The following is a 26,188-nucleotide window of genomic DNA, read 5'->3' on the forward strand; positions in this document are numbered from 1 at the left end:
CAGGCAAATATTAAAAGAAAATTGGTGCATGTCTGGTCACTAAAGCTATAAACAAAGATATGTACAAACTGCAGTACTGCTTCTATTAGAGAAAATTTGGAAATAACCTAATATCTAAAAAAAGCAGGATGAACAGATTATATACTCACATGATAGAATACTATACAGCAGTTAAATGAATGAAGCAGAGCCATATGAACCAATATAGATAGATCAAGAAATAGTTCAAATGGGACTTAAGCTTTATCTACAATATTCTAGTAATTTAATTTAAAAGTCTAAAGGAGGTATAATTAATTTTTAATTAGCATATTATTTGAGTAATAAACTAATTTAGATTGCAGGAAGTGCCTGAGGAGTCGTGGATGGAGCAAGTCTGCACCTCCTGGTTCAGGGGAATGGGAGCCAGGGGTGACAAGGGATTAGGCAAAGCACATCTCTCAGGATCAGGTGCCCTGCTTCCCACATTAGACACTGTTCCCAAGGCCAACCATGGCTACCATTCAGTAGCTAGTAAAAAATGACTTTGTTGAATATATGAAGGAAGAGTAAAAGCTTTGAGGAGTGTATGAAGGAAGCAGGCGTGAGACTGGCAGTGTGAAAAATGGGTGCAATGGCCAAGCAAGATTATGTCATCACTTCTGACAGCAAACCTCTCACTGTAAAAACTGAGAGCATCTTGAAAACAGTTTTCTTGTAAACTGGAAGAGAAGTTTGAAAAAACTACAGCTGATGTGAGAAAAACTCCGACTGTCTTCAACTTAACAAAGTTGCATTGGTTCAACACCAGGAATCATAAGAGAAGTAAAGCTCAATAAGAAAAGTGGAAGGTAGGATATTAATGGTAGAATGTGTTATAAACAATGTCACCTGTATGAGGATCTATGAAAAGGTATAAAAATTCCAACAACACTTTCAAGAGGAATTAGCTGTTAAACAAGCTCAGCTGGATGAGCAAATCTTCACAACACTTTTTCTCATTACTGTGTTCAATTATCTATCACAAACATTTAACATGCAACTATTTCCAACTGTGGGCTTTAATCAAGATCATCCCTACATAGAAAATGCTAAAGACACCACCAAAAAAACTACTAGAGTTCATCAATTTTGTAAAGTTGCAGGATACAAAAGCAATATACAGTAATCTGTCACATTTCTGTACAATAACAAAGAAATATCAGAAAGAGAAATGAAGAAAACAATCCCATTTACCATCGCATCAAAAAGAATAAAATACCAGGAATAAATCTAAATAAGGAGGTAAAATATTTGTACTCAGAAAACTATAAGACACTGATGAAACTGAAGACAACACAAGCAAATGGCAAGATATACCATGTTCGTGGACTGGAAAACTTTACATTTGTTAAAATGATCATACAACCCAAAGCAATCTACAGATTCAATGAAATCCTTATCAAATACCAATGGACTTTTTCACAGAACTAGAACAAATAATTCTACAATTTGTGTGGAAACCCAAAAGAATCAAAATAGCCAAAGCAACCCTGAGAAAGAAGAACAGAGCCAGAGGCATCACAATCTCTGATTTCAGACTATACTGCAAAGCTACAGCAATCAAACAGTACGGTACTGGCACACACACACAAAAAAACAGACATACCGATCAATGGAACAGAATAGACAGCCAAGAAATAAATCCAAGTGCTTATGGTCAATTAATCTATCACAAAGGAGGCAAGAATATACAATAGAGAAAAGACAGGCTCTTCAAAAACTGGTACCAGGAAAATTGGACAGCTATACGTAAAAGAATGAAATCAGAACATTTTTTCATATCATATATAAAAATGAATGTGAAATGGACTAAATACCTAGATGTAAGGCCAGAAACCATTAAACTCCTAGAATAAAACATAGGTAGTATATTGTTTGACACAGATTATAGTAATTTTTTTTTTGGATCTGTGTCCTAAGGCAAAGGAAACAAAAGCAAAAATAAACAAATAGAACCTAATTAAACTTAAAGGCTTTTATAGAGCAAAGGAAACCATCAACAAAACGAAATGGCAACATACAGAATCAGGGAAAATATTTGCAAATGATATGACTCATAAAAGGTTAATATCCAAAATATATAAACAGCTCATGCAACTCAGTATCTAAAAAAAAAAAAAAATCAAAAAATGGGTAGAAAACCCAAACAGACATTTTTCTAAAGAAGATATACAGGGGACCAACAGGCACATGAAAATATGCTCAACATCATTAATCAAAAAAATGCAAATCAAAACCACAGTGAAGAACCCAATCAAAACATGGGCAGAAGACCTAAACAGACATTTCTCCAAAGAAGAAATATAGATGGCTAACAGACACATGAAAAGATGCTCAATATCACTAATTAACAGATAAATGCAAATCAGAACTACAATGAGGTACCACCTCACACCAGTCAGAATGGCCATCATTCAAAAGTTTACAAATAACAACTGCTGGAGAGGGTGTGAAGAAAAGGGAACCCTACTATACTCTTGGTGGGAATGTAAACTGATGCAGTCACTGTGGAAAACAGTATGGAGATTCCTAAAAAAACTAAAAATAGACTTACCACATGAACCAGCATGCCCACTCCTGAGCATATATCTGGAAGGAATGCTAATTCAAAAAGATACATGCACCCCAATGTTCACAGCTGCCCTATTTACAGTAGCCAAGACATGGATGCAACCTAAATGTCCACTGACAGATGAATCGATAAAGAAGCTGTGGTATATACACACAATGGAATACTACTCAGCCATAAAAATAGAATGAAATAATGCCATTTGCAGCAACATGGACAGACCCCGAGATTATCATACTAAGTGAAATAAGCCAGAGAGAGAAAAATACCCTATAGTATCACTTATGTGGGGACTCTAAAAAAAAAGTCACAAATGAACTTATTTTAAAAACAGAAACGGACTCACAGATATAGAGAAAAAAATTATGGTTACCAAAAGGGGAAAGGGGGTAGGGGAGGGATAAATTAGGAGTTTGGGATTAGCAGAAACAAGCTACTGTATATAACATAAACTACAAGGTCCTACTGTTATAGCACAGGGAACTATATTCAATATCCTATAACAAACCATAATGGAAAAGAATATAAAAAAGTTTAGGTACATATATGTGTAACTGAATCACTTTTCTGTACACCAGAAACTTGCATAACATTGTAAAACAACTATACTGCAATTAAATGGAAAAAAAAAACAATGAGATGTCACATTGCACCTGTCAGAATGACTATCATCAAAAGTAACACAAACAACAAATGCTGACAAGGATGTGGGAAAAAGGGTGCCCTTGTACACTGTTGGTGGGATTGTAAATTGGTTCAGCCACTATTAAAAAAAACAGCATGGAGGTTCTGCAGAAAACTAAAAACAGAACTACCATATCATACAGCAATTCCAGTCCTGAGCAAACATCTAAAGAAAATGAAAACACTGATTTGAAAAGATTTATGTACCCCAAAGTACAGAGCAGCATTTTTCACAACAGCCAAGAAAATGGAAGTAACCTAATTTCCAACAACAAATGAATAAAGAATGTGTGTGTGTGTGTATATATATATATATATATACATACATATATATATATATATATATGCATATATACAATGGAATACTTCTCAGCCATAAAGAAGAATGAAAATTTGCCTTTTGCAAAAACATGGATGGACTTGGAGAGTATTATGCTTAATGAAGTAAGTCAGAGACACAAATATCATGTGTGGGATCCAAAAAATAAAATAAATGAATATAACAAAAAAGAAACAGACTTACAGTATAGAGAACAAACTAGTGGTTACTAGCAAGGAGAGGGCACGGGGAAGGGCAAAATAGGGATGGGGATTAAGAGGTAAAACTAATATGTGTAAAATAAATAAGTTACAAGGATATATTGTTCAGAAAAGGGAATATAGCCAATATTTTATAGTAACTTTATAGGGAATATATATGCAATAAAAAATTCTTAATCAGTATGCTGTACACCTGAAACTAATATAATATTATAACTCAACTATACTTCAATAAAAGAAAATTAGGACCATTCCTTTGGTTAACAGATAAATGTTTTTGTGCTAACCAAAAATAAATAAATCAGGCAATGCAAAACACATTACTTTGCTCTGGTTTCCTTACAGAAACCTGAAAAAATTGTGAACATTTTCATTTAAAAAGTAAATACATGAAGAAATAAACATGACAGTATAACTTACTAAATGCTGTAAAAAGTGTTAAATGTGATACCTTTTTTTTACCTATCAAATATTTAAGGGGAAAAAAAGACTACTCATTGTAGAACAAGGTGCTATGAAATAGACACTCTCAAAAATGGCCAATGGTAATACAAGTATTTAGAAAACAATTTGGCAATAAGCCTTTGATCCCATCTTGAATAATTCTGCCTCTTTTTATTTATACAGAGAAAATAATTCTAAGTAATAATTTTAATCACAGAAGATGTTGATCTATGACTTATCTGCAATAGCCAAAAAAAAAAAAAACTATAAATAGCTAAAATGCACAATAACGGCTAACAGGCACAATACAAGTCATACAGTATCATACCAACAATTAAAAATAATTCAAAAAAGTTCAACTACAATATGAAAACAGTTCATGCTACAACGTTAACCAAAACTAGCAAAAGAAACTGAACATAAAGTATAATCACAACTAATAAAAATATTGCAATAAAATGGTACTCAGAAATGTTAATAGTGAATGTTACCTAGAAAAGATTGCAGGTAATACTTTCTCTTCTACCTTTTTGTGATACAATAAATTCACTGCTTTGATGCTGGAAAAGTTCTATCTTCCTTTTTAATTCATGTAATTTTATATTTCATAAATGAAGACTGGACATGTCTGACTCAAACTAAGTTAAAAGTTGAAAACAACATTTTCCTAAGATTTTTTTCAAGGTAATCCATTCCACAAATTACTCATAAATGTAAGGGGTCTTCTTTAGGTTTAAAATTATCATATGTGTTTACAACATATTATGAAACAGCTTATGTATTTGTTAATATCTATAACTTCATTTATAAATTAAATAATAATACACAACTGACTTTTCACTAATCCTAGAGATTCTTCCCATGCTTCCTTTTTTTGCTACAAGTTTACTATTCACTTAAGTGTTAAAAATCTCCTAAATTATGTCCTTATTCAGGTAAAATTATAAGAAATCCTTTCAAAAGCTGTCCAGTATTAACTATGTAAGTATACTTTATTTAAAAAAAAACCTACTTGTCTATAAAATGTTTATGCCTTGATTTTACTCCCAAATGTGATACAGGTCCATACAAGTTTCTACTGTGCCAATGAATATCAACCACTGGAAGAACAAGTTTTAGGGTAAATGGTGGAATTTTACTTAGTCCATATTGTCTTGGGTTTCTTTACACAACCCTGACAAATTTTAATATGCATTTTATACACACTTGCCTGATTTAAACCTCATGAGAATTTTATTACAGGAAACTGAGGCTCAGAAAGGCACTTATTTGCTAAATACAATAAGGGAATTAAATAATTTGCACTTGCAACTACTAATTGGATAATCAAGAATTGTACCTCCAACCAAAGCCTACCCTATGCTGCATCCCTTAAGGGAACTGAAGACACAGCGACTAATATGACTTACATAATAGAAAACTCATTATCCTCATAGGTAATCCTCAAAACTCAGAACACTTAAACAGACTAAGGATAAACTAAGATGTCCAGAAAAGTGCTTTCAGTTACTTCAACATACTTTTCTGAAGTTTTTCACCTTTGTTCAATGCTACCTGTTATTATTTTACATATGCTCATTGATTTTTTTAATTTTTAATAAAAACACTTCATGAACACATTAAATTACCTGAGTTCTCTAGTTTTACTACTCATGCTTTATCTACTGTGCTTACCACACTATCCTTACTTGTATGCAGCAGCAACTAAACATAAGGTGCTAACAATAAGCAAAGCAAATCATTTTAAAATCAATTCATAAAACTTCCAACTGAAATTAGAACCTGATCCTCACAAAGATCAAGACCTTAAAGATATTACACAAGCATTTCAAACAAAAGAGCACCCCAAAAGAGCCACAGACAGCTATGTCATTTCATATAGGTTCATTTATTTATAAAAAGACAAAAAAAACAAAACCTAACCAGCCAGCACCAATAGGTAAGGATCTTAGAAGTCCTTACTCCCATGCTTATAAGAAAAAAGATGAATAAATTGGAAATAAATAACTTATCTTAGATCCATTAGAGAACTGAGGTCACAGCACAAATCAAAATTAATAAAACTGGAGAGACTGGCAGTTACAGAGAATCACATAAGAAGTGGGAACACTTCAACAGTAACTAATGAATTGTTGGAGGTCAAGTATGGATCAGCTTGAGAGTTAACAAATTCTGGGGTACCAGTTTGGGGGGTGGTGGCACACTCTCTTGGGTTTTACCTCCAGGAGCCCCACAAGGTTTTCAGGTTTCCATGAGGAAGATCCGAGGAAAATTCTCTTATGCCTTGAGCAAGGGAGGCGGAAAAGTAACCAAACTAAAATACACCCAGAGCATTCTCTTCTTAACAAAGTCATGCCCTCAAAGTAAACTATTTCACCAGAGCATTATCTACCTGGAGGAAGAGAAATCTGACAACCTCAGAAGACTCTAGCTTTCCTGTCTCACCTAAGTTAAGGAGGGAAAGGCTAAGAAACACTTCTTTTTTCCCATTTTTTTTTAAATTGAAGTATAGTCAGTTTACAATCTTGTGTCAATTTCTGGTATACAACATAATGTTTTCAGTCATACATATACATATATATATTTCTTTTCATATTCTTTTCATTATAGGTTACTACCAGATATTGAATATAGTTCCCTGTGCTATACTGTAGAAACTTGTTGTTTATCTATTTTAATATAGTACTTAGTATCTGCAAATCTCAAATTCCCAATTTGTTCCTTCCCACCCACTTCGCCCTCCTCATAACCATATGTTTATTTTCTATGTCTGAATCTGTTTTGTAGATACATTCATGATTTTTTTTTCAGATTCCACATATGAGTGATATCATATGGTATTTTTTTTCTCTTTCTGGCTTACTTCACTTAGAATGATGATCTCCAGGTCCATTCATGTTTTTGCAAATGGCAATATTTTATTCTTTTTCATAGCTGAGTAGTATTCCACTGTATAAACATATCACGGGTTCTTTATTCAGTCATCTGTCGATGAATATTTAGGTTGTTTCTATGCCTTTGCTATTGTACAGTACATGTATCTTTTTGAATTAGAGTTCCATCTGGATATGTGCCCAGCAGTGGGATTGCTGGATCATATGCTAAGTCTAAATGTTTTTTAAGGAATTTCCATACTGTTTTCCATAATGGCTGCACCAAGCTACCTTGTGACCAACAGTGTAGGAGGGTTCCCTCTTTTCCACACCCTCTCCAGCATTTATTATTTGTGGACATTTTATACAGCCATTCACTTCTAAAAGTCATAGCCCAGGGACTCAGGACCACTTAAAAAACAGATGTAATTCATAAGATTACAGATCACTTTCCCTCCCCAATTCCTGGAATCAAGTATAATAACACTAAATTATAAGTGAGAAACCTACAAGATACAGACTCTGTTTAAGAAGGAATGTTTAAGGAAACCCAAGGACAAAAGGGAAGGAAAAAAAAACCCCTAAAACAAAGAAACTAGAAGAAATAAAACCTGTGGCACCTATAGCTACAGCAAACATTAAACACAGCCCAGTTCCTAGCTAGATTAACATAAAAGCTCACACTAAAAGCCTCAGCTCCTATTACTAGAAATATCACATACAGCTTTCAAAAAAAATTACAGGTCCCACTGAAAAGCCAGAAAAAAAAAATACAATCTAAAGATACAAAGAGAGGATCAAAACTAACTTACAGAAGACACAGATGTCTGGAATTATCAAATACAGGAACTTAAAGTAACTATGACTAATAGGATAAGGACTCTAATGGAAAAAGTAGGCAATGTGCAAGAATAGCTGGGTAATGTAAGCAGAGAGATGAAAACTTGAATAAATAAACAAAATAAAATGATATAAATCCAAAACCCCATAAAAGAAATAAAGAATGCCCTTCATGGGCTTATCAATAGACTGGACACAGCCAAAGAAAGAATCATGAGACTGAAGAGGAAAGAATCAGTGATGATGATGACAAGCGAATAGAAACTTTCTGAACTGGAATGCAAACAGAAAAAAGAAGACATAAAAGGAATAGAAAAACTAATAACCGTAGGACAATTACTGAAGTTTAACATAAACGTAATGGGAATACAAAGGAGAAGAGGGAAAACAGCAGAAGAAATGTTTGAAATAAAAATGATGGAAATCCTTCCAAAATTAATTACAGATACCATAGATGCAGGCTACAAAGCAGGATAAATACCAAATACCTACACCTACCTATATCACATGGAAACAACAGAAAACCAAAGACAAAAAGAAAAATCTTTTTAAAAGCCAGAAGAAAAATAAATTCTTATTTATACAGGAACAAGGATAAGCATTCCACCTGAAATGTTGTCAGAAACCATGCAAGCTCTAAGAGTGGAGTGAAATATTTAAACTGCTGAGGAAAAAACCCACCAAGCTTCAATAATGTATCCTGCAAAATGATCCTTCAAAGGTGAAAGAAAAATAAAGACTTTCTCAGACAAACAAAAACTGAAGGAATTTGTTGCCAGTAGATCTCACTTGCAAGAAATGTTTAAAGTTCTTTAGAGAGAAAGAAAATTATATAGATCAGAAATACAAATCTACATAAGGAAGGAAGAGCATGAGAGAAGGAATAAATGAAGGTAAAATAGCATCTTTTATGTTTCTTATTCTTAACTGACCTAATAACTAACTGCTCAAACTAGTAATAGCAAAAAATGCATTAGGTGATTAGAGCTTACAGAGGAGAGGAGTTGAGAATATTGCTATAAGGTATCTACACTACTTGCGAAGTGGTATAGTGTTATTTGAAAATAGACTTAGACTAGTTTTAAATATACATGGCAAACTATAAGGCAACCAATAAAATTTTTTAAAGTATAATTTGTACGTTAAAAAGGAAAGAAAAGGAAATCACAAAAAGTGTTCAATTAAAACCAAAGGCAATACCAAAACCAGGCAAAGACACAACCCAAAAAGACAATTACAGACCAATATCACTGAGGAACATAGATGCAAAAATCCTTGCCAAAGTATTAGCAAATAGAATCCAACAGCACATAAAAGAGATTATATATCATGACCAAGAGGGGTTCATCCCAGGGACACAAGGGTGGTTCAACATACGCCAAATCCATCAATGTAATACATCACATCAACAAGAGAAAGGACAAAAACCACATGATCATCAATAGAGGCAGAAAAAGCATTTGATAAAATTCAACACCCATTTATGATAAAAAAAACTCTCACCAAAGTGGGTATAGACGGAACATATCTCAGCATAATAAAAGCTATATATGACAAACCTACAGCCAGCATAGTACTCAACGGTGAAAAAATCAAAAGCTTCCCACTAAAATCTGGGACAAGACAAGGCTGCCCACTACCACCACTCCTAGTCAACACAGTCTTGGAAGTCCTAGCCACAGCAATCAGGCAAGAGAGAGAAATAAAAGGGATCCAAATTGGAAAGCAAGAGGTAAAAGTGTCCCTATATGCAGATGACATAATACTATATACAGAAAACCCTAAAAGGTCCACACAAAAACTACCAGAAATAATTGAAGAATTCAGCAAGGTAGCAGGTTACAAGATTAATGTACAAAAATCAGTTGCATTTCTTTACACTAACAATGAAATCAACAGGAAAAGAAAGAAAGAATCTCCTTTAAAATAGCACCCAGGACATCAGGCGTGCCTCTACTCTTCACTCGCTCCATAGCAGGTGCGGCGTGACTTGTGCAGTCTCCTCTGCTCCCGCTGGGTCCCAACCGAAGCAGTGCCCAGCGGGTTCATAGAGAAGAGAGTCTGCAGGTACCTGATGAACCAAGGGAACCCTCCACCGTATCCAGGCCCCGGCCAGACGGCGCCATACCCACCTTATCCACAACAACCGATGGGGCCTGCGGTCTACCCTCCAGGACATGTGAATGGACCCTACCCACCTCCTCAGGGATACCCCAGCCAAGGATACCCACAGTACGGCTGGGAGGGCGGATCTCAGGAGCCTCCTAAAACCACAGTGTATGTCATGGAAGACCAAAGAAGGAATGACCTGGGCACATCTACCTGCCTCACAGCCTGCTGGATTGCCCTCTGTTGCTACTGTCTCTGGGACATGCTCACCTGACAAGCCCAGCTCTCCAGTTCTGCCACCGCCACTGACAGCTGTGCCTGCCCAATACTGATTGCTGAAATCAATGACTAGCTCTGCACAGACACTTCTACATTCAAAACAGCGGGATTCTAGATTAGCAGGGGTTGCTGCTGTTTAATTCAGTGACTTGGTCTTTTTAATGTTCAAAATCCATTTCTTATTGGCCTTTCACAAATGTGCTAAATGACTTTAATTTTTTTGACCAAAGGCTTAGTTATGAAATATATAATTTTAAAATTAAAATTATATATTCAAGGTAGTGGCATGATGTAATATACCACTGAATGACTGAATGATTTCCCTGCTAACATCCTGTATCTTTCAATAAATTTGTCTAAATCTCAAAAAAAAATAAAACAAAACAAAATAAAAAATAAAATAGCACCCAAAGTAATAAAATACCTACGGAAAAATCTAGTCAAGGAGGTGAACGTCTTATACACGGAGAACTATAAAACACTGATTAAGGAAATTAAAGAGGACTTTAAAAAATGGAAAGATAGCCCATGCTCCTGGACTAGAAGAATCAATATTGTTAAATGGTCATACTGCCCAAGACAACCTACAGATTTAATGCAATCCCTATCAAATTACCCAGGACATTATTCAGAGAACTAGAACAAATCATAATAAAATTTATATGGAACCACAAAAGACCTACCTAGAATTGCCAAAGCATTACTGAAGAGAAAGAAAGAGGCTGGAGGAATAACTCTCCCAGACTTCAGACAATACTATAGAGCTACAGTCATCAAGACAGCATGGTATAGGTACAAAACAGATATATGAACCAATGGAACAGAACAGAGAGCCCAGAAATGAACCCACAAAATTCGACAAAGGAGACAAGAACATACAATGGAATAAAGACAGTCTCTTCAGCAAATGGTGTTGGGAAAACTGGACAGCAGCATGTAAATCAATGAAGCTAGAACATTCCCTTACACCATACACAAAAATAAACTCAAAATGGATCAAAGATTTAAACATAAGACAAGATAGAATAAACCTCCTAGAAGAAAACATAGGCAAAACATTATCTGACATACATCTCAAAAATGTTCTCCTAGGGCAGTCTACCCAAGCAATAGAAATAAAAGCAAGAATAAACAAATGGGACCTAATTAAACTTACAAACTTCTGCACAGCAAAGGAAACCATAAGTAAAACAAAAAGACAACCTACAGAATGGGAGAAAATGTTTGCAAACGCTGAAACCAACAAAGGCTTGATCTGCAGAATATATAAGCAGCTCATACGACTTAAGAAAAAAACAAACAACCCAATCCCAAAATGGGCAGAAGACCTAAACAAGCAATTCTCCAAGGAAGAAATACAAATGATCAATAGGCACATGAAAAAATGCTCAATATCACTAATAATCAGAGAAATGCAAATCAAAACTTCAATGAGGTGTCACCTCACACCAGTCAGAATGGCCATCATTCAAAAATCCACAAATGACAAATGCTGGAGAGGCTGTGGAGAAAAGGGAACCCTCCTACACTGCTGGTGGGAATGCAGTTTGGTGTAGCCACTGTGGAAAACAGTATGGAGATTCCTCAAAAGACTAGGAAAAGACTTACCATATGACCCAGTCATCCCGCTCCTGGGCATATATCCAGAAGGAACCCTACTTTTAAAGGACATCCACACCTCAATGTTCATAGCAGCACTATTTACAATAGCCAAGACATGGAAACAGCCTAAATGTCCATCAACAGATGACTGGATAAAGAAGATGTGGTCTATTTATACAATGGAATACTCTTGAGCCATAAAAACCGACAACATAACACCATTTGTAGCAACATGGATGCCCCTGGAGAATGTCATTCTAAGTGAAATAAGCCAGAAAGAGAAAGAAAAATACCATATGAGATTGCTCATATGTGGAATCTAAAAAAACAAACAAACAAAGCATAAATACAAAACAGAAACAGACTCATAGACATAGAATACAAACTTGTAGTTGCCAAGGGGGCGGAGGGTGGGAAGGGATAGACAGGATTTCAAAATTGTAGAATAGATAAACAAGATTATACTGTATAGCACAGGGATATATACACAAGATCTTATGGTAGCTCACAGAGAAAAAAATGTGACAATGAATATATATATGTTCATGTATAACTGAAAAATTGTGCTCTACACTGGAATTTGACACAACATTGTAAAATGATTATAAATCAATAAAAAATGTTAAAAAAAAAACCCAAAGGCAAAAAAGAAGATTAAAAAGGAAAACAAGTGCAATGAATAAAAAAGTTATATACATAGTAGATATTAATCCAACTATATCAAAATTCACTTTAAATGTGAATAATCTGAATACACCAACTAAGAGTCAGTGAGTCAGACTGTCAGGTGGATACAGTCAGGTGTCAGAGTGGACTAAAACCAAGATTCAAATATATGCTATCTACAAGAAGCCCACTTTAAACATAAAGACATGATTATAAACAAAGGGATGCCAAGGGAAATGGGGAGCTGTTTTTATAGAGTATAGAGTTTCAGTTTCACGAGATGAAAAATTTCTGGAGATTCGTTGCACAGCAACATAAAAATATACTTAACCCCGTTGAAATGTACACTTAAAAAGGTTTATGTTAATTATGTGCATTTTATCACAAAAAGCAGAGAGATATCTATTCAAGTCCTTTGTCCACTTTTCTTTAATTCAAGTACAGTCAATTACAATGTGTCAATTTCTGGTGTTCAGCACAATGTCCCAGTCTTGCATATACATACATATATTCGTTTTCATTTTTTTCCATTAAAGGCTATTACAAGATATTGAGCATAGTCCCCTGTGCTATACAAAAGAAACTTTTTTAAAATTACATATAGTAGCTAACACTTTGTCCACTTTTTAACTGAGCTGTCTTTTTATTCCTGAGTTGTAAGGGTTCAAATTATATGTATCTTTCTTTTGTTGCCTGTGTTTTTTGCATCTTATTTAAGAGACCATGGCCAAATTCAAGGTCTTGAAGATTAGCCCTTATGTTTTCTCCTAAGATTGTCACAGTTTTAGCTCTGAAATTTAGGTATTTGATCCAATTTTAGTTGTTGTATATGGTATGAGGTAAGGGTCCAACCTTCTTTCTTTCACATATGGATGACTGACCCAGCACCATTTACCAAAGAGACTTTAAAGATGAGTACAGAGCTTTTGTTGGGGATGATAAAAGTTTTCGGTATAGATGGTGGTGATTTTTACATATTGTGAATGTACTTAATGCTATTGAATTGCACACTTACAAATGGTTAAAATGATAAATATTCTATATATTTTATCACAATAAAAACAAAAGATACTACCACCCACCAGAATGGACATAATTAAAAAGATGGACAATACATGATGTTGGTGAGGATGTGGAAAAACTGGAACCCTTATACACTGCTGATGTGAACATAAAATGGTACTTTGAAAAAGTTTTGACAATTCCTCAAAAAGTTAAACAGTTTCCATATGACCCAGAATTCCAAAAAGAAATGAAAATAAATGCCCACACAAAAATTCATATACAAATTTTCATAGCAGCATGATTCATAATAACCAAAAAGTAGAAACAAACCAAATATCCATCAAATGATGAATGGAATATTATCCACCAATAAAAAGGAATGAAGGTCTGAGTCATGGTACAACATGGATGTATCTTGAAAGTATTATGTTAAATGAATGCAGCCTGTCACAAAAGACCACATATTGTATGATCTCTTTTATATGAAATGTTCAAAATATGCAAGTCCCTAGAGGTAGAAGGTAAAATAGTGGTTGTCAGGATCTGGGATAGAAACATGGGGAAAAATGAGGAGTGACCACTAATTGGTATGGGGTTTCTTGTTGGAGTGATGATAATGGCTGTACAGATCTGTGAATATACTAAAACCAATGAACTGTACTGTTTAAATGGATAAACTGTAGTTTGTGATTTATATCAATAAAGTTTTTTTAAGTGAACTGGATATTAACTGAGTTGCTTATAGATCTTTTGACAGCAATTGCACTTGAATTTTGACCTTTCATACAATCTCTACACTGAACAAGAATTAGGGGAAAAAACTGACTCAAACAAAAAGTTTAACATGATCTGAAAATAATATTTGAAAATCTTTAGCTTTAAAAGCAGCAATCAGGAGTAATCAAACTATTATTGCTTTAACTTTTTGGTTCAGCACAGATTATAAAACTATAGCATGGAAACAGACATTAAAATAAACAGTTATCTGTATCTTTTTAAAACTTACCTGTCAAGCTAGATAATTACTTTGTTGCCTTTTGGGGTCAAGTAGTAGTAAACACTGACTGATTATATTATAAATAAGGTAGAAAAAGCACAGGTTCCTTCCATCCAGGATCTCACCCTAGGATATCAAGTCTTTCTCTACTTTCTGAAAAATTCTAATTCAGTATTAAGAAAAAAAACCAAGTGTCCAAACTTTCATGTTCACCCAGGGCACAAGATTTTACAATACAATTTTACAATGTCTATTCTCTATAACAAGACTTTTTTGGCCTTCAACTCTACCTGACTCTTATTATTATATTACTCTTTCTACTTAACATTAATTGTTCAACATTAATTTTGTAGTGGGACATAAGAAGGACCAATGTATCAGACAGTCTGGTGGAAAGTTTGTGTCACAAATAAGGGAAGATAAATGGTATTATCCCTTTTAATTCTTCAGAGACCCCTCTAAGTATCCTCTAAAATACCTAGAGTTTTTAAATCCACATGCTTCTCTTGACCCTTGGGAAGTATTAACATTTTATACTTGAAGAATTTCTGGAAATACAACAAACGAAAGAAAAGAAAAGAAAAAAAGGGAGGGGAACAAAAAAAAGTACTGAAACAGGAAAAACACTGGTGTCTATTTCACAACATCTCAAAAAGTCATTCAGGCCTCCTAGTCATCTAAGGACATAAAAATTAAATATATGAGATGACAAGTCATATCTGGAATGGGTACCATAAAATAATCATCTTAGAAGATGAGTTTTACTTTTCTGAAAACAGAATCCAAAATTTACCACAACAAACAAGGCACTACTAAAATCTAAGACTTTCTCTTTGAGTCCCAAAACAAGATATATTAAAAATCCTTCATAAGTAAGTATACTGAATACAAAGAGCCACTACAAACCTCTTGAATACCACTGAATATTTCTCTAAAAACAAAAATGAGGCAATCTCTTCTTTCACAAAAACTCAGATCTAATTTATCTGAGTTAAAAAGCAGAATGGTGGTTCTAAATTTTGTAGAAGCCACCTTAAGACTTTATAGAAGTAAACTGAAGAATTCAAAAGGAACTGGTCAGAAACTAACTACATAACACATGCCTAGCTATTAAAGTTATGCAAAGATTAGCATGAAGACAGGACTCAACTAAGAAGAAACAAGTGAAAATGAGTAAGTTCTGCACTCTGTTAGATGAGGAGTACAAAATAACGAAACAAAACCTCTTCAAAGTCAACTCTATCCTCCAATCTCAAGACAACTAGAGTTCCTGGTCTGTGTGTACTCATTCTAATATTCAAGTATTTTGTCCTGTATGTGTAACCTAACTCTATGACAATCTTACCCCCAAACAACAATTCATTCCCTGTTGCTCTGGTTAAACTTCTTCATTTCTTTTCAATTGATGGCGCCAATCCTGGAAAATTTAGACTAATATCAAATATCAGAATGCAAATATCGTATCTTCTTTAACTATTAAATTATTTTCTTATAATTTCACAATGACTCAATAAAAAGAGATTCAGAAATGGCTAACATTCTGAGTTTCTAATTTTCCAGTCTGACTTTAACATCTGAAAAAGTTATATGGGTCTGTTTCTTTCAGTGGGCTGATGCCTCAGTAGAAAGATGAGCCATAATTTAGGAGTAATAATGTGAGCAAATTGGACTAAGAAATACAACTTACTAATCATTCAAGCTTTTTTGAAAAATACTTTAAAGTATCTGTAAAGCATTAAAATTTCAAAACAAAGGCAATTCAGATCAGCTTTATAAATATCTCTTGCCTAAAAAACTTCCATTTAAACTCTTCCCAAACTGACATAAGGGTTCTAATCCAAATCAGTCAGATTTCACTTTTTATTGATGAGGAGTAAGATTCACTTATTCATTCTACAGTAGTTACCAAATGCTGAATATATACTGAGTACTTGGTATTGCAATAAAAATAAATACATAAGACCTGACTTTAAGGAACTCACAACCTAATAATGAAGAAACACTATTAATTATGCCAGGAATAATCTAGAGAAGAAAGGGGAACGATCCCTATAACTGTGAATTTCCTAATTTTTAAAAATCTGATACATCTAACTTTTATACAGGTTCTTTTAGGGCTAAAACTCATATATATATATATATATATTTTATTGAAGTATAATCAGTTTACAATGTTGTGTCAATTTCTGGTGTACAGCACAGTGCTTCAGTTATATAGGTACATACATATATTCATTTTGATATTCTTTTTCTCCATAAGTTATTACAAGATATTGACTATAGGTCCCTGCACTATTCACTATAAACTTCTTGTTTACCTATTTTATATATATAGTAGTTAGTATCTGCAAATCTCAAACTCCCAATTTATCCCTTCCTACTCCCCTTCCCCTGTGGTAACCATAAGTTTGTTTTCTCTGTCTGTGAGTCTGTTTCTGTTTTGTAAATAAGTTCATTTTTTTTTAGATTCCATATATAAGTGATATCATATGGCATTTTTCTTTCTCTTTCTGGCTTACTTCAATGACATTCTCCAGGGACATCCATGTTGCTGCAAATGGCATTGTTTTACATTTTTTATGGCTGAATAGTATTCCATTGTATAAATATACACAGCTTCTTTATCCAGTCATCTGTCGATGGACATTCAGGTTGTTTCCATGTCTTAGCTACTGTAAATAGTGCTGCTATGAACATTGGGGTGCATGTATCCTTTTGAATTAGGGTTCCTTCTGGATATATGCCCAGGAGTGAGATTGCTGGGTCATATGGTAAGTCTATTTTTAGTTTTCTGAGGAATCTCCATACTGTTTTCCATCATGGCTGCACCAAACTATATTCCCACCAACAGTGGAGGAGGGTTCCCTTTTATCCACAGCCTCTCCAGCATTTATCGTTTGTGGACTTCTGTATGATGGCCATTCTGACTGCTGTGAGGTGATACCTCATTGTAGTTTTGATTTGCATTTCTCTGATAATTAGGGATATTGAGCATTTTTTCATGTGCCTATTGGTCATTCATATGTCTTCATTGGAGAACTGCTTGTTTAAGTCTTCTGCCAATTTTTGGATTGGATTGTTTGTTTTTTTCTTATTAAGTTGTATGAGCTAGGGCTAAATCTCTTAACCTTATTTCCAGTACCTACTAACCTCCATTTTGAGAAGCAGAGTTTGCTAGAGTCATGAATTTCCTGAAGAATAGCTTGGGAAAGCAAACACTGAACCACACATGTTTCTGGTATTAAAAGAGAAAGGTAAAAAGGTTTTATACAGAATCAAGGAAAAATAAAGATCAGTTGAGGGTAGGAAATATGACAAATATTTGAAAAGCTTAGATTTATTCCATTTGAGTCTCATCTATCTAAATTCAATACATTCTATTCACTCAAACAAAAAAATAAGTACAAGTATTGCTGCCTTTATTTTCTAACAGAAGCATACCAAGTTCTTTCAAAAAAGGAATCTTTGGAGGGTTTTTATCAGGATGAAGTCACATTTTAGCTCAAAGGGAATGAATTTAGATTTAAGTAGATTAAAATACAAACTACCTTCAGATGAAGCAGAAATGCAATTTTACTTTACCCATTGTAACAAAATATGTTTTCCTCTAGAAGTTGATTTCAGAGTGAATCTGCATCCCTATATATTGTAATGCAAAAAGTACTTAAACCCAGTTTAGATAAGATTCTAATTTCTCTTTTGGTAAAGAGGAAAGGGGAGAAAAACCAAATCTAAGTTTTCTGAGAGAGTCACATATTCAAAGTCACATATTTCTGTATCTATAGCTAAATATTCAGTACTTTAAGCCTATCTATAAGTCATAAGTGAAATCATTTCATTTGTGGACCACAACTCAATTTTCAGTGAGTCCTAAAAAGTCCTCCAGATAAAAATACAGCTTATTTTCCTAATCAATAAAAACTGAATCAGATAAAGTCTGCAATGACAGCACTAGCTAAATGGAGTTTTGACAACTGCTGATTAAGATCTGAGATAGTATTAACTTTTTTACAGGAGCAATAAAACTGTCAATTCCAAAGGCAAAAGATATATAAACAGATTAGATCACTTTTGAAAATAGTGTTTGGCTTATCTTTAGAATGTAGTGAACTCAATGCTCTAGATGACAGACACCTGAGGTGGAAGGTATGAGAAATTAGCATCAGCTTATATTGTTATCTTTTATACTTTTTGATACATACATCAGAGCTATCCATATCTCTTTTCATGAAATGCATACCTAATCATTTCTGTCTCCAGCTATTAAATGTATTCACTCTGAAAAATAGAAAAGGAGAAGAGAAAGCAACTCAATTTTGGTAAGGGCTTATACTATGCTAGACATATCGTTGATTTTCATTTCAGTATTATTGTCTCTATCACACAGATGAAAAATTAACTCAGATGCTGGATAACTTTCCAAAGGTTACAAAGCAAGAGAACTGAATTCAAACCAAAATCTATCCCTCAATCATGTAATTCCAAGTTAAAGCAAGTTGAGACCATAGCTCAAATTGTCTGAATTTTATTCCAGAGGACAGGAGATGAATCCATTTTCCATTATTTCCTCTCCCCAAGAGTAGAAAATACCAAATGCAAGTGAACTTCTTACTGAAGTTAAATGACAATGCCCAAATAATTTATAAGATATTCTTTGAAAAATTCCTCTAATACAGGAAAAACAATGAGTAAACAATAATATGGTTTTGCTTCATTTGTATCTTAAGGAAAGCCTGATATTTAACATTTAAAATGAGAACAATTACAGTTCATTTACTCTCTCTTATAATAATATTCCAGGTGTGAAAGTTTTAGCTTATCGTTGCTAAGGACTCCCCTCCACATCCTCCTTCCCTAACAAGACCACTATAGAAAGTAGAATGTAAGAAAAAGTATGATGTACAAAATATAATGTCACCTAAAATCCCACCATCCAGAGGTAATTAGAAGGGAAAATGTTAACACAGATGTTTGGTTTTAACAAAATTGAATGGTTACTTTACTACTTTATAAACTTTCCTCTCCATTAATATAAAGTGAGTATTTTCCTGCATCATTATTTTCCAAAACATAAATTTTAATGGCAGCATAATATTCCACCATGTAAAGATGCTAGAAGTTTTTTTCCAAGCTATCAGTACTAAAAAATAGATATACTTTTTATATGCAGCTGCCTACTAATAGGATATGGCTGCTAAATTTTAAAATCAATTTTTATTTATTCAGAACACAAATAGCACAGGGGAACAAAAGGAATCTGTGCACTGACTATTATGAAAAAGGTTAGCTAAGAGAAGTAAGCTGACATTTATATTCATTTAAAAAATTACCAATACTTGTTTGTGCTGGTAATTTAAGTGCTGTTATAGTTGTCTACAAAAACACATTGACCAGGATGAAGAACTATAGAATAAGAAAATTCTCAGACTGCCAGTTGAAGTGTAAATTAGTAAAACCAGAATGGAGATCAACTTGGCAATTATCTTACAATAAGAAATAAAAAATGAAATTGACTTCCTAAAGAAACTGTAGCATATGTTAAAAGGAGACACATTTAAGAAGGCTCTTGGTAACATTTTTAATAGCACCAAATTAGAAAAAAGTTCTAAATATTCACCAATGGTAGGTAGATAAATTATAGTGTACCCGTAGAACTCAAAACTAATGAAAAGTGAGCAATCTAGATCAGTGCTGTTCAATAGAGACATACTGTAAGCCACAAATATAACTTAAAATATTCTAGAGGCCACATTTTAAAAAAAAAAGAAAAAGCAGGTGAAATTAATTTGAATATCTTATTTAACCCAATATATCCAAATTATCATTTCAATATGTAGTCAATGTAAAATAATTAGCAATGAAATATTTTACATTTTTTCTGTACTAAGTTTTCAAAATCCTGTATGCAAATACACTTCCAGCACATATTAATTCACACTAGCTACATTTCTAGTGCTCAATAGCCACAGATCGTAGTTGCTACTGAACAGTGCAGATCTACCTCAAAATCCCAAAAACAACACTGAACCAAAAAAGGGAGTTGCAAAATCATATGTACTGTATGGTATCACTTAAATAAACTCATTAAACTGAAAAGATTCTAAATAATGTTTATAAATATGTAGAAACTTATCCATACATGTATACATGTTGAGAAAATATTTTAAAATCCATGAGACTTCATCTCTATCTGTGATGTTTTATTTCTTTAAAAGAAATCTAAAGCAAACATAAGATTTCATAAAGCTAGGTGGTAGGGGCAGAGATGTTCATATTATATTTTTATCTGAAATGTTCCCCAATTAAATAACTAATTCAGAATATACATGTTTCAGAACTCTCTTTACTTATTTCTGTTTACATTAAATAACTCAAGTCTGAAAATATGCTAATGAACTATTTAGAATGTAAACTTATTTCAATTTGCTCTACATAGAGCAAAAGCATCCTTCTGTCCTTCATACAAGTTTGATGATACAAGGTAAAGATAAACTTCAAAAAATTAAGTAAAGAATTGACAAATTTACCTCCTTTATTTATTCAATAAGCATTTACTATACGGCTATTATGAGCCTTTAAAAAGTTCATAATGTGGTAAAAATAGTTTTTTCAGCCACAAGGTATGTAGTCATGTGGAGATCAAAGAATATTTAGGCATTTTACAGAATACCAAGATAAAGAAGTGCTAAACACTGAAACAGTGACTTCTGGCCCTCAGAGTTATTGTTTAATGGAAAATTCTAAAAGAGAGTCCTAAAATAGCATATTAGTTTAGCGTACCACAATGGGACACACAATGTCTTCCTAGAATAGATTTTTTTTAAAGACCAGTGGAAACACATGTGCAAAACCCTCATTATTCATTCTGCTTAGTTTTGGTTAAATATGAATTACTGGTACATAACCTAAATATTCTAATAAAGGTTCATGGTGTATGAAAGCAAAGTTCAAAATGAGAAGCACTGAAACCACTGAAACCATGGAGACTATGAGTGGTCACAACACAGGACTTCAGATATAAATGGCCACTCACAACAATAAAGTTTACACAAAAAAGAAATCTGAAAAAAACCTAGTTGAAAAACAAAGTTGAAAAGATAACTTTAAAAACTGAACCTCAGTTATACTGATCTCTAGAATTTACTTTGAAATGAGTAAGAAGATAGGATGAACTGCTGCATCAATGAAGAGTTTGATAAATGGATAAATACGTGATAAAATAAGTGTAGTAAAATGTTAAACGTAGAATCTAGGTGGTGAGTATATGTAAAATTCTTTCAACAGTGCTGAAAGTTTGAAATTGTTCATAATAAAATGTTGAAAATTTTATACTTCAGTAATGTGAGAGTATAACAGCTTCTTTCAATTATGATGGATGCCAAACACCTAATACACTATAACTTAACAAAAATCAAGAAGGCAACCTGTTCTTTGTATTGACATTGAAAGGAAAAAAGATCCATTTGTCCTTTTGCAAATACTAATTCGTTTCAGGTGAATACTCCATGGTATAGTTTGTTTAAAAAAAACTTCAATACAATAATACGATGTCTGGAATTTGTTTCAAAGTAATCCAGTGAGGAGAACTTGGATAGGTATACAGAAAATTCAACTTACCATGAGATGATAATTGTTTAAGATGGTGACAGGTACTTGCGGAGTTCTATTTCTTTCTTTTGAATATGTTTATAACTTTTCAGAATAAAAAAATTTAAATATATAGAAGCTATTATTTTAATACTGAGTTCACTGTCTTATATCCTACAATAGTGGCCTGTAGACAGTGGTGTCGCAATTTTTTAGGTAAGCATTTACAGAATTAAGAAGCATGCCAATTATACATCAAAATTGTGAAGTATGCCAGTTATGCAAAGTAGAAACTTCACAATGCAACAAAGGGCACAAATTACTTTGATATTAGAAAAAGAAACTTTCTGATCAAAAATAACTATGTCACTGATTAATTGCACACCCTTGGAAAGCTCCCTTAGCCTCTCTGAGCTATACTGTAGTGATTTTAGTAAATAATCACCTCATCTTAATTTAAATAATAATGAAACAACTCTGAAACATGGGAACAAAAATACAAGGTATCAAGAAGATTCTAAATATCCCAGTGTCATAACAACAGAACTATAGATAATTTATGTCCTTGAGATTGTCGTAGTGATAGAAAAATGCAAAAATCACTTTAAGAACTAACAAGTATTCTTTATTTCTTGAACAAAAGTTATGACACACTTGACAGAAAAATATTCTACTTTCTTACTGAATTGTTTACAAAATACACAGAAAAATTTGAATGGATTATTAAAAACAAAGTACTGCATCAAGAACCCTGCACTGGGAGTCAAATAATCTTGGTTCTAGTTCTAATTACTAATTAGAGTATGACCTTAAGCAAATTGCAACCTTGGTAGAGCTCAATTTCCTCAATTGTAAAATTAGAAAACTTAACTGTAAGATAACTTGTTAGGATACTTTTCAGTTATTAAATTTGCTTCTGAAAGGGATCATCTATACAACTTCATATTTGATTTAAAGAGTAAGTCAGCTCCATGTCTACTCCTAGATACTATAACTAATTAGCAATTCCTTTTTCTTCTGTAATGTACTGATGCCAACATCCCCCCATTGTAATTCACACAATCCTGTCCTTGGACTAAAGGAAAAGTCTAGCTCACTTAAGGAGATCCACCCCCAAACTGCGTTTCTGAAACGCTACTACCTCTCTCTTTTTATCTAGGCTATGTCATAGGATTGTTTTATAACCCAAAAGTTCATAGGGACAAAATTTTAGAGCTAAAAGCACTTTAAAATGAGGGGCTGGACTAGATAAAAAGGACAAAACTGAGACCCAGAGTTACATAACTATCAGAAGAGCCAGAACTGAAAGTTACAGAAAGCAAGTGCTTTTTCAATATTTCACTCTATTAATAACATTATATCAAATGACCTGAAAATACCTTGACTTATTTTATATTACCCAAAGTTCCAAAGTTATTTAATTCTCTTACCAACAATTAGTAAATGATCAAAGAACCATAAACATTCACAACCTTTGATGCACTAATCCCTCTCTTAGTAACATAAATTAAAGAAATTATCTTTTAAAAAGTATTATAAAGCATGAAGTTGTTGTCACATTATAAAAACTAAATTAGAACTTTAATTAGTGTTAAGAAAATTATGGTACAACCAAATGGATTAAAAATAACTATGAAAGAAACAGAAAACAGAATAGAAGTTACCAGGGGATGGAGGGAGGAAGGAATGGAGAATTACTGTTTAATGGGTACACAGTTTTTCCCTTGGGATGATGAAAAAGTTCTGCAGATAGTGGTGATGGTTACACAACACTGAATGTATTTAATGCTGCTAAATTGTAAACCTTAAAATAATTAAAATATTAAATTTTTGCTGTGTATTTTACAAAAATAAAGATGAAAAACTAACAATGCAAGCAACAGTTTAAGTGAAAACTTCGATTCCCAAATTTAATCAAAACTAGAACTACATGAACTTTATAAATGCACACGTCCAAGAAATTTAAAGAACTATGGGACAAGGGAAAGCAAACCACTGTTGTAAGCCAGCAGTTCTCTCTCAATGGAGGCAACTTGGGCCCCAGGGAACATGTGACAAATGCTAAACACCTTACAATGCACACAAGAGTCCCCCACCACAATAAATAATTCTCTGTCCCAAAACGTCAACGGTGATCCTGTTGAGAAATCCTGCTTTAAAAGTAACAAGATTTAGAGAGTTCTTTTTTAATGTGTCTCTATTATTTTTAATAACTGCATGATAAATAAAAATGCTTTAAAGGCTCAGAGTTCTGGGCTTTTATCTTGTCCTACAAACCTTCAACACAATCCATAATTTTTATTCAAAGAAAAAGAAATGGAACCAAAGTACAAAAATGGGAAAAGCAACAAACTGTTACACAGGGATTATTCTGCTACAAATTGTTCTTAAAAGGATCACAACAAAAAGAGCAAATCTGGGGTTGGCAAGCTTTCATACAATTTTATACAACTGTCCACATGTTACTTTTTTATTGTTTTCTATTATATTTTATTACTTCTCATTCCCATTTGTTTCATTACAGCAATTTATTTTCAAATTTGAGACCTGTTACTACTTTACACTATCATTTCTCCATGAAAATGTAACTTTAAAAAATATTTTTCTTCAAACACATCTTTGTAAATGCCACTGAAATTTGAAGAAATGAAATGAGACAATGATCTTTTTTTTTAAAAATCATAGTAATAAATGAATACTAGTAAGTGAAAGTTTACTGAGGAATAAAATATTCACATGATCTCAAAGTATCTCCCACACAATCACTGGTTAAAAATGGGGGGAAATTAATTTTACACAGAGAATCTGGTGTATATCAATTTAACCAAGTGATCAAAAAAATTATTATCACCAGTAATGGTTCAATTGACATCATGTGTCTCCTATTAAGATGCATTAACAAGAACACACTGTCAGTTCTGTTGTACTTCTGCCAAAAATCCATAACCTTATTCTAATCATGAAGAAGCATCATAGAAACCCAAATTCATGGACATTCTAAAAAATTTAATGGCCTGTGCTTTTCAAAAATGTCATGGTCAGGGAAGACCATGAGAGGCAGAAGAACTGCTCCTAATTAAAGGACATTATAAGACCAACTGGAAACTTAGAATATGGATTTTGGATTAGAGTAGCGTATAAATTTTATCAATTGATAATTCCCCTGTAATTGTGTAAAATATTCCTGTCCTTTGGAAATACTGAAGCATTTGGAAAAAAGGGGCATGATGTCTAATACTTATACTCAAATGATTCAGAAAAAAGTAAATGAATATAACAAGAAAATGTGCAAATGATAAAGTACTTGGGATAAAATGTTAACAATGGTGACTCTAGACAAAGGCTAAATAATTCTTTGTACTAGTCTTGTAATGCTTCCATAAGTTTGAGATAATATCAAAATAAAAGTTACCAAAACTTTAGTAGCATTTTAACTTTTCTTCAGGTATCTTCCTTTTCTCAGGACACAGAATTATTACAGGAGTCCAGTTTTAGTTAATCTGACTACAAATCCAATCCAAGAAAGCAGGTAAGAGTTTAAAATATATCACTCTCACAATTTGCTTGAAAAACCAGACAACTCTGTACATTTGCCTGCTACATTCTTGCTTTAAATACCAAGAACTATCATCAGTGTTGATACTATAAAGAATTTTGACAAATAGAGGATGAAAAAAAGTCTCCACAAACAATGATACGATTTAAGAACAACGTATTTGACATCTAGTTTTATTTTTATATAAATCTCTATCTCTTCCTACTTTATAGGCTAGAGTTACCTTCTTTTTTTCTTAAACTGAAATATAATTGATTTACAATATTGTGTTAATTTCAGGTGTACGGCATAGTGATTCAGTATTTTTGCAGATTATATTCCATTACAGGTTATTGTAAGATAACAGATATAATTCCCTGTGCTATACTGCACATCCTTATTGCTTATCTATTTTAAATATAGTAGTTTGTATCTGT

At 33.1% G+C, this 26,188-nt stretch overlaps 1 protein-coding gene and 1 pseudogene across 9 annotated transcripts in view; one reads left to right on the forward strand and one right to left on the reverse strand.

Annotated features, from left to right (window-relative positions):
- The window catches only part of ATRX (ATRX chromatin remodeler), a 228,239-nt gene that overhangs the window by 184,247 nt on the left and 17,804 nt on the right, over window positions 1-26,188 (reverse strand). The window lies entirely within an intron of this gene.
- Window positions 9,802-10,475, forward strand: LOC105065512 (cysteine-rich and transmembrane domain-containing protein 1 pseudogene; annotated as a pseudogene).

This window comes from Camelus bactrianus, chromosome X, assembly GCF_048773025.1.
Source record: "Camelus bactrianus isolate YW-2024 breed Bactrian camel chromosome X, ASM4877302v1, whole genome shotgun sequence".
In the NCBI taxonomy this organism is placed as follows: domain Eukaryota; kingdom Metazoa; phylum Chordata; class Mammalia; order Artiodactyla; family Camelidae; genus Camelus; species Camelus bactrianus.